The sequence below is a fragment of the Crocuta crocuta genome, unplaced genomic scaffold (assembly GCF_008692635.1).
Source record: "Crocuta crocuta isolate KB4526 unplaced genomic scaffold, BGI_CrCroc_1.0 scaffold159, whole genome shotgun sequence".
Classification (NCBI taxonomy): domain Eukaryota; kingdom Metazoa; phylum Chordata; class Mammalia; order Carnivora; family Hyaenidae; genus Crocuta; species Crocuta crocuta.
The window spans coordinates 1260254-1273758 of NW_027533263.1; the positions used below are offsets into that span (position 1 = coordinate 1260254).

General features: G+C 40.8%; 1 protein-coding gene across 1 annotated transcript in view; it reads left to right on the forward strand.

Moving 5' to 3' along the window:
* Nucleotides 1-13505, forward strand: part of CFLAR (CASP8 and FADD like apoptosis regulator) — a 42949-nt gene continuing 29444 nt past the window's right edge. The window contains exon 1 of the mRNA XM_077747611.1: nt 1-472. The gene's annotated coding sequence lies outside the window, so the exon portion shown is untranslated. The remainder of the gene's footprint in view (nt 473-13505) is intronic.

Consider the following 13505-nt stretch of genomic DNA (forward strand, 5'->3'; position numbering starts at 1 on the left):
CTCTTGGGAGGGGTGGCGGGGGGCCTACTGCAAATTGAAACGGAAGTAGGTTTGGTGTCTGCGGTGCCCGCGAGTCCGACCCTCACTCTCGGTGGGGAGGTGGGGCGTAGCCGCCGCACCCGCCGAGTCTCCCCGAGCAGCACGTTCGTTCCCCGGAGCGCCACGTGGGCCCTTTGCTTACGCAATGGAGAGTTTCGGGACGGCAGCGCGTGTGCTCTCGTGGAGTTTTTTAGGTGCGGGGGCTGAGGGTTCTGGAGCCTTAAGTCTCTTGTGGGCGGCGTGGAAGAGGCGCACAGGGGCTCAGCTAGAAGAGGCTCCCGGAAAGCCCTCTGGGGAATGTACCTGTTGATGAGTGCGACGCCCTCCTCCAGTTCCGGAGTCCTCCCAACGCGGTTTCTCCCAGCGGCAGGTCCCGCACTGGTGGGTCTCCTTCCCGCCCGAGATCCAGTGGGAAGAGCGGGTCTACCCGGGCGTGAGTAGACTAAGAATCCTGTCCGTCTCTCCTTTCTCGACCTGCGCCCCCTTCCGGGAGTCGCCCTGGGCTCCGGGACTGTCTGGGCACTCACTCTCTCTGACCCTGGCAGAAAAGGATTGAGCCGCTTTTAGCCCTTGCTGGTTCTGGAACTTCCTGGGGACTCACCTACAGCAGCCTAAGTCTCGAGGCGTGTCANGAGGAACGGACTCTGTTGGGTTATTTCTTCTTTTGTAGGGCCGCAAAAGTTAATTAAACTCGTGTTTATGGACTGAACTGACTCCTTTCCTTTGATTCAGTGTAATCCTACCAACGTTTTCTGAGCTTCTATGGGCCAGGCCGAGTTCTGGGTGCTGGGGTCATAGAGACGGAACTGAACTTGGTTCCTCCCCCAGAGGCCCTCAGAGTGCTTGGGGAAGACGGAGCAAAGTTATCTACACTGGTAACTTGGACTCAAGACGGTCTAGAGGGAGGCCACTGACGGGAGGGACGGGAGGAAGATGAGGGGGCCAGTTGGAGCAGTAAGTCAGGTAACAGAGGGCAACGTGCACTCAACCTTCATTCTTGTTTTCCTTACTATACATCAGTGAGGTAAGAAACACTATTATTGCAATGCCCTATTTCTCCTTTATGTTCAGCTTCTGTAATCTCCTCTTGGAAGACTTCATAACCCACCCACAAACGCTCCCTTTTTCTACACTTTCATACACTCCATGGCTGTCTTTACACATAACCGTAGAATCCCACTTAGCACTCCGTATCCTAATACTTTTCTTTAGAAACTTTTCAGCTAGTTGTATTACAATTTTCTGTGTTAAAATTCATGCAGAGTAAATAGAGAAAGCCCTCAGGAGTCTATTCCCTAACATAACCAAAGGTTGCAGTGTAGTGTCTTTTTCAGACATTTACACACCCAAATTCAGCTTTTTAAGTGTTTTTAAATACACATTTTTTGCTCTTTTGTTTTCTTGTTTTGTATGACGCTGTTCAACAGCATTTCAGAACTTTTTTTTTTCTATTAACATCTCTACTTTTCTCAGATGTAATTTCACACCCCTCTGATGTCAGTGTTTCTAATGAGTTCCCCCCCCAATGACCACCTTTCTTGATTCTGAGAATATGTGTATCTACAATTTACATATAATTCATCTGATTGCTCATATGCCTCCAGTGTTTTTTGTCCCTCAATTCTGGGTTTAGAGAAGTAATTTCTTCTTTGACTCCATGCACATATGACTGAATGATGAATATGTATATATTTTAATATTTTCTTTCTAGATAAAATTGCTTTTTTCTCTAATGGTCTCTGCTTTTAGCCACATTGTCTTTATTTGGTCTTTTAAGTTTTTGTGCAAAAAACAGCTTCCTCATTGTTTTCCTCTTATTCTATATGTTGGGTTGTCATTTTAGGTAATTTAGTACTTATGAAAGAATTAAACTTCACCAATGTGACACCAAGCTTATCTATATATTCAAGATGGTTTGTGTCTTCTATATGGAGCCCTTTGATTGGAGAAATTAACCCATTTTATTTACATTAAAATCTATATACTTCAGTTTTTCAGTGTAATTGAAAAATCCTCTTGTAGCTATGTGCTCCAAGGTTTAAAATATTCCCCAGGGTAATGGCTTCATTTTATCATCTGATAAGCTTCCATATCTACTTGTCAAGTTCTTGAGTTGTCTTTTTTTTAACTTCTTTCAGATCTTTCTATTAGCTTACTATATTTTGTTTGTTTATTTTGGTTTTGGACTTTACCTGAAGCTTTCAACAAGTATAGTTTTTAAAATCAGTGATCTTTATTTCAAAGGGTCAACACATGAAGATCTTGCTTGGATGCTATCTGGTGAATAAATTAAATTCCTTGCAAGAATTACTGAAGCTTGATTCAGAGTTGAATAAAATAAATAAATAATTCCCTTCATTTAGCATTTACTGAGCATCTGCATTTACCGAGTCTATCTTTTCACCCGGGTTGTAAACAGGAATGCCAAAGAACTTAGAAAGAGGAATGAGGCAGGAAATAAGCTGGAAACAGGTACCAGAAATAGTAATGGGGTTGAAGCAAATGAAGAAATTTTTCTTTTTTACTTTTCTCCATTTTCCAGATTTTCCAATAGCATGCAAGTAGTGCTTTTTATAATTAGAAGAAAGAATGCTATAAAAATAAGTTTAAGAGCTTTATATCTCTAGTATTATGTATAACTTGTGATTTGGAACAGGACTTGGCCCTTTAGCTACTAGAGGATCCATTGTATAAAATGAGCAAATATACCTATTAGGTTGAATTTGTTTAAGTTTATTTATTTATTTTGAGATGCAGAGTGCAATCAAGGGAGGGGCAGACAGAGAGGGAGAGAGAGAGAACCCCAATATGGAGCTCAAACTCCCGAACTGAACCGTGAGATCACGACCTGAGCTGAAATCAAGAATTGGACTCCCGGGTGTCTCAGTTGGTTAAGCATCCGACTTTGCCTAGGGTCGTGATCTCATGGACTGTGAGTTTGAGCCCCTCATCGGGCTCTGTGCTAACAGCTCAGAGCCTGGAGCCTGTTTTGGATTCTGTGTCTCTCTCTCTTTGTCCCTCCCCAGCCTGTGCATGCACCCTCTCTCTTGCGCTCTCTCTCTCAAAAAATACATAAATTAAAAAAAAAAAAGAGTTGGACTCTCAACTGACTGAGCCACCCAGGCACCCCTAGGTTGAATTTTTAATTCAAGCTAGTTTTGTATAGATGGGCCTCAGAGAATATCTACTAAATATTTTATTTTACTGTGGCATAACTGATACCTTGGACAGATAAGGTTGTTTCTTGACCCTCTTTCGAGTATTTTGATGAAAACCTTGAGAAGAGGGAAGGTGTATCTTCCTGATAGCAGTTGCATGGTGATAAAGATGACACCAAACAGCCGTAGGATAGTGTGAAGCATTTACTGCATTCATCAGTTCACTCTGAGGCTTCAATTTCCTCAACAACAACAAAAAGCACAGGCAAACCTGAGTGTAAGCAAGATTCCAAATTTTAATGCTTCAGCAAAGCCAGAGTTCAGAGACCCAATCTTACTTCCAAGTAGTGCAAAGAAGGGCTGTGACCTAGCCTTAGTTCTTTGTAGGTGTCTGAGCCATACAAGGGATTAGTAATTTTTCTTAAGTTTGTTTATTTTGAGAGAGACAGAGGAGGGGCAGAGAGAGAGGAGAGAAAGGAATCCTAAGCAAGCTCTGAGCTCTGTGCTGTCAGTGCAGAGCCTGACGTGGGGCTCCAGCCCATGAAGCCATGAGACCAAGAGTTGGATGCTTGGCTGGCTGAGTCACCCAGGTACCCCAAGGTATTAGTAATTTTATTGATGTCCTATTTGAGGGAAGATTCTTTAAATTTAGGCATCTTTGAGTCCCTCCTATGAGAATTATACCACACACAGAGGACCAGCCTAGAGACTTAGCAAAAATGAAAATCCTTATACATAAGTCTTAGGGTTTTAGAAATTGTGATAAGTGCAAAGGATAAAATTTTAGCTAAAGGTACTGGAAGATGTACCTTTTGTTAAAATGTCTTGGCTAGAGACGTTGTATTCTGCCTGTTCAAGGTGAGGTCCTCCCAGGTCGTAGGAAGTCCTGCATAAGGACTTACCCAGCCACTTAAGCCACTCTTAACCAATAGCATTGTCACCCCTTACATTTGCACAAGCTACCTTTCACAATCTGTTTCCTGGATCTAACAACCAGGTTCCAACTTGCTTCCTTATATTATATCTGCTCCAACAACAGGTCCATCTTGCTTCCTTGTACATTGTGAAAGGATGAATAGGCATTACACACGTTCAGGCCTGCTGGAGCTGTGTAATGATGACCAGTCTGTTTTTGGCAGGCCTGGCCAGGGCTCGCTACAGCCTAATGAAAGTGAATGAGAACCTACCAATCCTCAAGGACCCCACCACATATGACACGTACCCAACTAGAATAAGGCAAATGCCAGAGAGGAGTTAAAACAGTGCTATGAAGCAGCAGGAGATGACTTGACTTTGGGGATCGAGATAAGCTTATGGAAGAGAAGTCTTGAAAGGTGGGATAGAATTTCAATAGGCGGAGGCTGGGAAGTAGGGAGGAGCTTTCCAAATGAAGGCAAATGCTTGAGCAAAGAGGTTGGGACAGAAAAGCACTGTCCAGGGAACATGGAGATATCTATTTGCAGTGAGTTTAATTATGGGGTGGGCAGAACTCTTAGATATTCTTGGGAAGATACTCTTAGGTACTTGGACTAAGTAGGAGAAGTTTGCCCTTGAGGAAATTTAACTTTGGTTAAGATGGAGTGGGCCATTGCATTAAATGGATTTACATTTATTGCCCCTGATGATTCTGCTTTCTTTTTGTATCTGATTAGACTATTTATAATCTCCTTTCTTTCTAGATCCTTTCTCACTCTGTGGTTCTTTCACTCCGCATTTTCTGCAGCTTCTACGTGACTGTTATAAAACAGGGAGGTAATTGGCAGTAATGTTATGTTGGCATTTGTGGGAGCTTCCCTGAGAGTCATGGGCCCGAGCTTCTTTAAAGAACTTCCTAAAAATATCTTCTAGGGGAACACCTGGCTGGCTCAGTCAGTAGAGCATGTGACTTTGATCTCAGAATGGTGAGTTCAAGCCCCATGTGGGTGTGGAACCTACTTAAAAAAAGAAAGTTTTAAAGTTTTAAAAAAACTTTAATTAGAAGTAATTTTATGTCTTTTTATAACTGAGATTATCTATTGTTTGTAGGCAATTTGATATAATTGAAGTGCGTGGCTTGTGAAGCCAAATCATGTTTTAGTACATATATTTTAGCAACTAACGCATAATAGTGGTCAGTAACATCTCAAATTGGAGTGTTTATGGCTCAGCCTCAGTACATGGTCATCTAGATTATGTTTGAGTATGTATCTGCCTCATCCCAGAAATCAGGAACCACATGATGATCTTTATTTATAGATCTATTATTTATAGACCTCATTTTAAATATCTGTGTGTGTGGGGTTGTGCAAAATGGCATTTCATGCACTCTCTTATGTTTAAAATGCCTCCGATGGAGGAGGAAAGATGGGTTCATTGTATTAGCTGCTTGAATTGTTACACACACTGCCCACCTCCACAGATTCTGTACACAAATGGGAGGAAGGTGGGTTCTGTTAGGTTCCACAACTCCTGTGAAATGGCTACATTCTCTTTTGCCCAGGGCCATGTAACCCCTTCTCCTTTATCCTTTCAGAATCTTCTGGGTGACTCTCTCAGCGACTTTATGTTCATAGCTCAGCGGGGATTTTCAGATACCTGAAAGTTCCAGGTTTGCATGCTGCTTTCTACAGCTGGCAAGGCTGGCTTTTCTCTATCACTGTCCAGTTTTGTGGTGTTTCTGGGAAATTGCATTTGCTTTCATACTGTGACCACATTTGTTTGTTTGTTTTCATGCCATGCCATGACCTTGCTTCATATACAGAACCACTACAAAGAATGGAATATTTAGTATGTCTTTGGATAGGTCAAGGTATAATGGGAACCGGTTATGATGGTGGCTGAGCTACTGATTACAGAGAATGTTATGTACTTTAGATACCAGATGGTTTGGAGGCAACATTGACATCCTGTGAGAAAGATTTAAAAGACTGACTTAAGTTAACCACACTTTACTGTCACCTATGGGGCTAATGCTGGTTACCAGGGAGGTATGTTCATAGTACTGTGATGATACAAAAAAGTTTCTGGCCAAGTCTGTGTGTGCTTTTCCCAGGAAAGCTTTGCACAGTGGGAGATGCTTCAGCTGGCCCTGAAAGCTGAGAAGGCTTTTGTTGTTGTTGTTTGTTTGTTTGTTTGTTTGCTAGACATGTATGTCAGTATAAGAGGGCAGTTCAAGTAAAGGCATAGAGGCATGGGAAAGAACTCTGTGTTGAGGTTAGGTTGAAGCCAAATATGCAAAGCATGTATTAATGAGAGATGAAGGCAGATACTGGGCCTTGAATGCAAAGAAAATTGGAACCTACAATGGAGATGAGGCATCATTGGAAGGTTTAATATAACTAAGGAAAATGATTTAGTTCAAGCATGAGCTTTATAAAGTTCATTCTGACAGGAGATTGATTTGAAGAGGTTGAGACCATAGGCAGGGAGAACAGAAAGGTCAGGGGAAAAGTCTGGGTGAAAGACAGTTGCTAGAAGGTAGTTGCCAGGAGAAGTTGCTGAAAGAGGGTACTGAGGAGTCAGAGAAGGTTAGGGAGGGATTGCGTAGGGTATAGTGGTCTGAGGTGAACCAAAGAAGAGTTTCCAGGAGGGATTAATCAGCAGCGTCAGACGCAGTACTGTGCCAAGGTAAAGAGGGCTTCCAAGTGACTTTGGATGTAGCCACTAGGAGGTCACCAAGTCCCCTGCAAGAGCACCATCAGCAGGACTGGGATACTAGAGTGAGCCAAGTAAGGCACTCGTTTCAGGCACAACATTTAAGAGAGTGCTCAAAAACTCAGCAATCAAGATAAATAATATTTTAGAGTAATGTTTTGAAAAAATTTGACATTATTGCAAAAAAATCACAATGAACAAAATATCAAAACTTAGAATAGAGACAGCATCAGTATTACTGATTTTTCTTTTGCCTCAGGTTCCAGTATGGCTTGGCATGGAGTGTCATTATGTAAGGGATATGGTGGGAGGGAGGATGCAGATAGGGGCATATTGAGGAGTGAATTGAGGTCGTGGGAGTTGAAGCACTGAGTGCAGACTCTTCCTTCATAAGGTTCCAGCTTTCTGTGAAGGGAAATAAAGTGAAAGGGTGTTTGTCCTTGGGATCTCAGGCTTAAGGTCTTTTTTAAAAAAAAATTATTATTTTTTTAAATGAGAGAAACTTGAACATATTTATAGTCTGGAGGTGGAGAGAGGTTGATGAAAGAGTATTTGTAGGGGCTCACAGACACAAACGGCATAGGTGGTATAAGGTGGATATCCCTGGCAAGGTGAAGGGTAGCAGGTGCTGGCCCCACAGTGGGAAGGTGCAGCGTTGTGGGAACTTACTCCTGATAAATGGCAAGGTCAACTGAGGAGGAATGGCACCAGTAGGTGGTGAAAGTTAGATCTCTTAGACAGCTGTGGGGAAGGAGCTGACCAAGGTCCAGTGACAGCAATTGCTGAGTAACAGTAAGGGGCCAGGTCAGGTTGAAAGCCACAAGGGTTTGATGTGATCTTTCCCTCTCTCCTGGGCATGATTTGCTACTCCAAATGTATGAGTGGGGGAGACTCACATAGGATGCTGGGGTGGCCAACCATCCTGGTTTGCCCAAGACTGAGGGGTTTCTTGATGACACAGACAGGACTTTCAGTGCTAAAACTGGAAGGTTCTGGTAAATCAGGATGAGTCATATACCAAAGAGCTGGTGGTCAGGAGGCAAAAGGGAAAGATAATGGCAGGTGCTGGTCAGAGAGTTTGCCTGTGCTCTAGGTCCAGTCCGGGGAGAAAAAGAAGTGAGGCCATTACCTGGTAGCAACTTGTGAACACTCCAGTTATTCACTGTTCATTCAACAAATACTAACTGAGTGCCTACTATGAGTCAGGCACTGGGGTCCTTGCCCAGGATTTAGCCCCAAAGAAGATATAAATGCCCTCATAGATTATCCTTCTGTGGTGGCTAAGTTCAGTTGGTGCTCCGAACCCATTCCCATCTTTGTCTAGAGGATAGAACATTACAAACTGCATTTCTTAGACTCCCTAGTTCTGCCAAGTAGGTGTGTTCAGGCAAGATTTGTAAACAGAAGCGAGGTAGAGGCCAATAGCTGGCTGCTTTTCTTAGTTTCTCTGTTGGCAGGTACGGTGGTGGTGAGGGAGGGATTTGGGCAGCAGCAGTTGCGGTGTCCAGTCACCAGCTTTAGAGGTGTTGGAAGTAGGTAGGGTGGTCGGCTGCTTTCTGATTTCTGGGTCACTCCCATGCAGGTAAGCAGGAGGCAGTACTCCCAGTGACGGCCTCCTGATTCCCCACGGTCCTGGCTGAAACAAGATCTTTCGGGGTGCTATAGGAGGTTTTCTCAGAAGCCCAGGCAGCAGCCCTTTCCTCCAACCCTTGCAACAGTTTTATAAGCACCCGTATTACATGTATTTGTGCTGAAAATACCTGGAGTGGTTTTGTTTCTAGAACCCGATACCCCGCCTTCTATTAGTCAGTGTTGTGGATTTTAACTCTGGCAACATCATCTTTGTTTAGTGTTTTAGATGGCATCCGTCCCATGACTTCCACGTGAGAAATGAAACTGGAACCAGTCTTAGTTGCTTTGGTTGTGAAGATTGGGGACAGTTTGAAGCACCGTGGAGATTTTGTGTAGGTGTGGAAAAGAAGAATTAAACTAGAATTTGCCAGTAAGGGGAGGAAAGAAAAGGGGGATTTCTCACAAATTTTAGAAAATATACCCAGATGCCAGTTTTGTCTGGCCAGAGAAGGTGAACTGCTTAAAACAGTAGAGTGAAACCAAACTGACAGAATATTAACTGATCAGGAGGACTGGGTATATAAAAGCAAGAAAGAAAAAGATCACGCATTTGTCCCTCAGCACCTGTAAGTGACTTCTAAGAAGGTGAGTGGAGTGCGGAGCTGGGCAGCTCAGGCAGTGGTATTGCAGCGGGGAGGGAGGCAACTGGCAAGCAGTGAGCACTGTCCTTTCATGGAACTCTAAAGAGTTCATTCTACCTGCCACTCCCTCCCAACCCCCTTTCCCCATCTTTGAACCATGCTAAATAAAATCTGACCTGTTCTTTTGGAGAATACCTTTAGGATGCCTCTAGCCTTTCTTGTTCTGATGTTTGTCTAAATATGCACCAGGGAAACTCTAAAAGCTTTCTGAATGCTATGAGTTGGTTTCTATACAGCATGCTCTGCTTCTCCCCTACCTCCTCCCCTATACCTGTATTTTCTCTATACAGTGCTTGTTAACTGAACTGATAAAGGCTGGGTGTGGAAGAGAAAAAACTAATTTTTTTTACTTTGGAAATGTATAGGGTTTCCCTTTGGCTTATTACAGTTTTCTAATTTTATTGTACTGTGGTCAGAGAATGTGGTATGAGGCACATTTATTTTGATATCTGTATACCTATTTCTCTGCTTATAAAGTAAAATGTTACAAATTCAGTCATTTCCCCTGTACATTTTTAGCTAGTCACATTTCGTTCATCCTGTAATGGAAACTACTTTTTTGAATTCAGTATTTATTACTACTATGTATTTTTTTTTTTTACAAATAGTTTATTGTCAAGTTGGTACTACTATGCATGTTTTAATATTTTCACTACACACACAGATATACACACACATTGCTAAATGATATATGGTATTATTTTTAACATTTAGGATCTTAATGTAAATTAACCATATTTTATGTATGCTTTAGCAACTTGTTTTTTGCTTCAGCAAAAATACTTGTTTTGTTGTTTTGTTTGTGAGATTCATGTAGTTCTGGTTCATTCCTTTTCAGGGATGTATAGTGTGTGTACCTGTCTGAGAGTTTTTAAGGGATATTTACTTAGAAATGAAAATTTCATGTCATAGAGTAATGTATGTTTTTTATCTTTGGCAAATATTGCCAAATTGTTCTTCAAAGTGGCTGTTCTAATTTGATTCCTTTAGTAATGTTGGGGATTTTATATTTCTGTGACATTTGGTAACAGATACTAGCATTTACTTGATGTGAAGTAATATCTCATTGCAGCTTCAATTTGCATTTTGCTGACCACTATTACGGCTCAAGCATCTTTTCATATGGCTAGTGGCTATTTGTTTTTTTCTTCTGGGAAGTTCCTGTTATCTTTTTTCCCTTTGGGTTGCTTGTCTTATACTTACTGATTTGCAGGAATTCTTCCTTCCTTCCTTCCTTCCTTCCTTCCTTTCTTTCTCAAAGATTTTAATTTTAAGTAATCTCTACACCCATTGTGGGGCTCAAACCAACAACCCTGAGATCAAGAGCCAAATGTTCTACTAACTGAGGCAGCCAGGCACCCCTGTGGAAATGCTTTCTATATTCTGGATACTAATTCTTTGTTAATTAATATGATGCATTTGCCTTCTCTGTCTGTATTTAATCATTTTCATTTTTATTTATTTTTTAATCTTTTTCATTTTTAAAAATGCTTGCTTTTTATGTCTATAAAATCCATTTGTAATTGGAGGTTATAGATTTTCATTTAGAATTTTACACCCAGGACTTTAGTACATGTGGAATTGACTTGTAAATCATGTGAGGATAGGATCTTATGTGTATTGAATAACTAGCTGACCCAGCACCATTTCTGGACATGAATGTCCTTCTCTATTGATTTGCAGGACCACCTCAGTCATCTGTGTGTGGATTGACTTCTGAGTTATCACCTGTATGTTGGTTGCTTTATTATATATCCCCTGTGCCTATTACATTTGTATAAAACCTTGATATCTGGCAAGGCAGCTTCCTCCAACTGGTTGTTCTTAAAACTTATATTGGCTATTTTTGGACTTTTTCCTCCTTAACATACGTTTAAAATAAGCTTACCACAGTCCATGGCAATTAAAAAAATTTTTTTTGTTGGTCTTATATTGAATTTATAAATTCATTTGAGTGTCTATGATAGCCAGTTTTTTTTTGTTGTTGTTGTTTTTTAGATTATCTAGTGCAGAGTTTCTCAATCTTGGCACTATTGGTGTTTGTGGTTGGATAATTCCTTGTTATGGGGAATGTACATTGAGGGATGTTTAGCAGCATCCCTGGCCTCTGTTTTCTAGAGCCAGTAACACCACCCTGACTAAATGCATCTTCAGATATTGTCAAATGTCCCCTGAGGGGCAAAATTGCCACTGATTCATTAATTTGAATTATATTGCAGAAAATTATATTGCAGAAATTTTCCTCATTTTTTTGGAATTATTTTCCTCAGATGTGAATTTTATTTGTGTTGTCTACTGTCATGGTGATTTTTATTTTTGTCCACGGTAATTTTTAAGCATGAACTTGGCCTCCAGCAGAACAGATGTCTCATATGCCCTGAGTGATGAAGGTAGTTTTCTGGGGTGGTTTTGAGTTTGCCTCTGAAGATCTTAGAGGCTTCCTTAGTCTGAGAGCAATTTTTATGTTAATTTCTTGCTTTGGGCTTAAAAGAAACCCTAACAAAGTAGTGATTATTTGGACCCTTGCCCTACTTCTCCCTTCTATGCTCCTCTTTCTCAAGTGCCTGTCACCTTTAGCTACACTTAACCGCCTCAACACCACCCTAACATACACACTGGCATTTTGCTGCATGTTGGCTTGACTCAGCATGGGATCTGTAGTTTTCCTTTTGATATTTTTTTCTGAATATGCCAGATGCTACCACTGAGTAATTTGGGTTTTGCTGCCAAACTATACCTCCATTAGTACAGAGGGAAGACAGCATGCCAGTTCGCTTACTGAGTGTGCGTGACTGGCCGAAAACAGTCCTGGTGTAACGGTTGGAGGGAACAAACTGAGCAGATAATATTTTTAAAAATGATTATCTAATTTTGTTAACTCTTGACAGCATTATTACATCATGATAACTATGAACTCCAAAAGTTGGCTACTGTTTTTAAAAACAGAATTGCACATTTCATTTCTAGAGTTCTCTTTGGCTTTTTTTTTTTTCAGATATGTCTGGTAAATTTGGATAACATCTCATTTATTTCTCTTGTGTTTAATGATCTCATCCTTATTTTATACCTTCTAGTGTGTATGAATATTTTATAGGTTAATTTATAACAACTACTAACAAAATTGTGACTTTTAGTCAATAGAAAAAGAAGTACTTGACTTCCTTTCGTGGAAACTAGAAGTTAGGTTAAAGTATTGTTAGCCCCTGAATAAAGTATAGATTTAGGGTCTCTGGAACACATAAAATTGTTATTAAGCTTTCAGATTAAAAAAAGGAAGGTAGGGGTGCCTGGATAGCTCAGTTGGTTAAGCATCTGACTCTTGATTTTGGCTCAGGTCATGATTCCAGGGTTGTGGGATCAAGCCTGTGTTGGTCTCTGCATTGAGCATGGAGCCTGCTTTGGATTCTCTCTTTCTTCCTGCTTCTGCACCTCTCCCTTTCTCCCTCTCTCTCTCTGAAAAAAAAAGTAAAATAAAAAAAATAGTCTGAGTGCCAGTTTTTCCACTTTCATTGGGCAATCATTTAGTACATTCTATTTCTCCAGTCATTCACAATGGCTAGATTTCAGTGAAGTTTGGATGAACATGCATGGGATTGGCATAGACACGTGAATACCTATTAGCAAATGTGCATTAGGTAAAATGTCTATTTGTATTAAGAACTCACTCATTTAGCCTGGTTGTGGGAAGGCCAGTGTGAAATGAATGATCTACTCTAAAACAAAATATTTTAGATTTTTGAAAAATAAAACAAAAATTAGAGTAAATTTGATTCTATTACTTTCAGACACTAAAGAAGTTATTAATATTTTCATTGATGGGGAACTCTGGATCTGTAGGGAAATTATGCTTACTCTAAGAATCTATTTTGCCTTTGACAGTAAGAACAAAAAAAATGTTCCATATATCCTTTTTTTTGCTTTGACTGCCAGGAAACTCGGAGACAAATTCACAGTCTACTAATATCTGTTTAGGCCTTTCTGGTCTCCATATTTGCTTTGTATTCTCTATCCCTCCACCCCATTTTAACTTTCTAATCTAATATTTTTTAACCTAATTTCCCCCCTTATTCTCATATAAACTATTTCTTGTACTTAGTGTTGTTGTTATAAGATGCCTTAAATCTATTATGGGCTGAAATTGTACATAAATAAATTAAATACCTTCAGTGCTCTTTTCACTAAAGATAGTTCGATAAATAATGTAAAAATATACATGGGACATGTGGGTGGCTCAGTCAGTTGAGCATCCCACTTCTGATTTCAGCTCAGGTCATGATCCCAGGATTGTGGGTTTAAGCCTCATGTGGGGCTGTGTGCTGAGTGTGGAGCATGCTTAAGATTCTCTCTCTCTCTCTCTCTCTCTCTCTCTCTCTCCCCCCCCCCACCATTCCCTCCCTCTGCC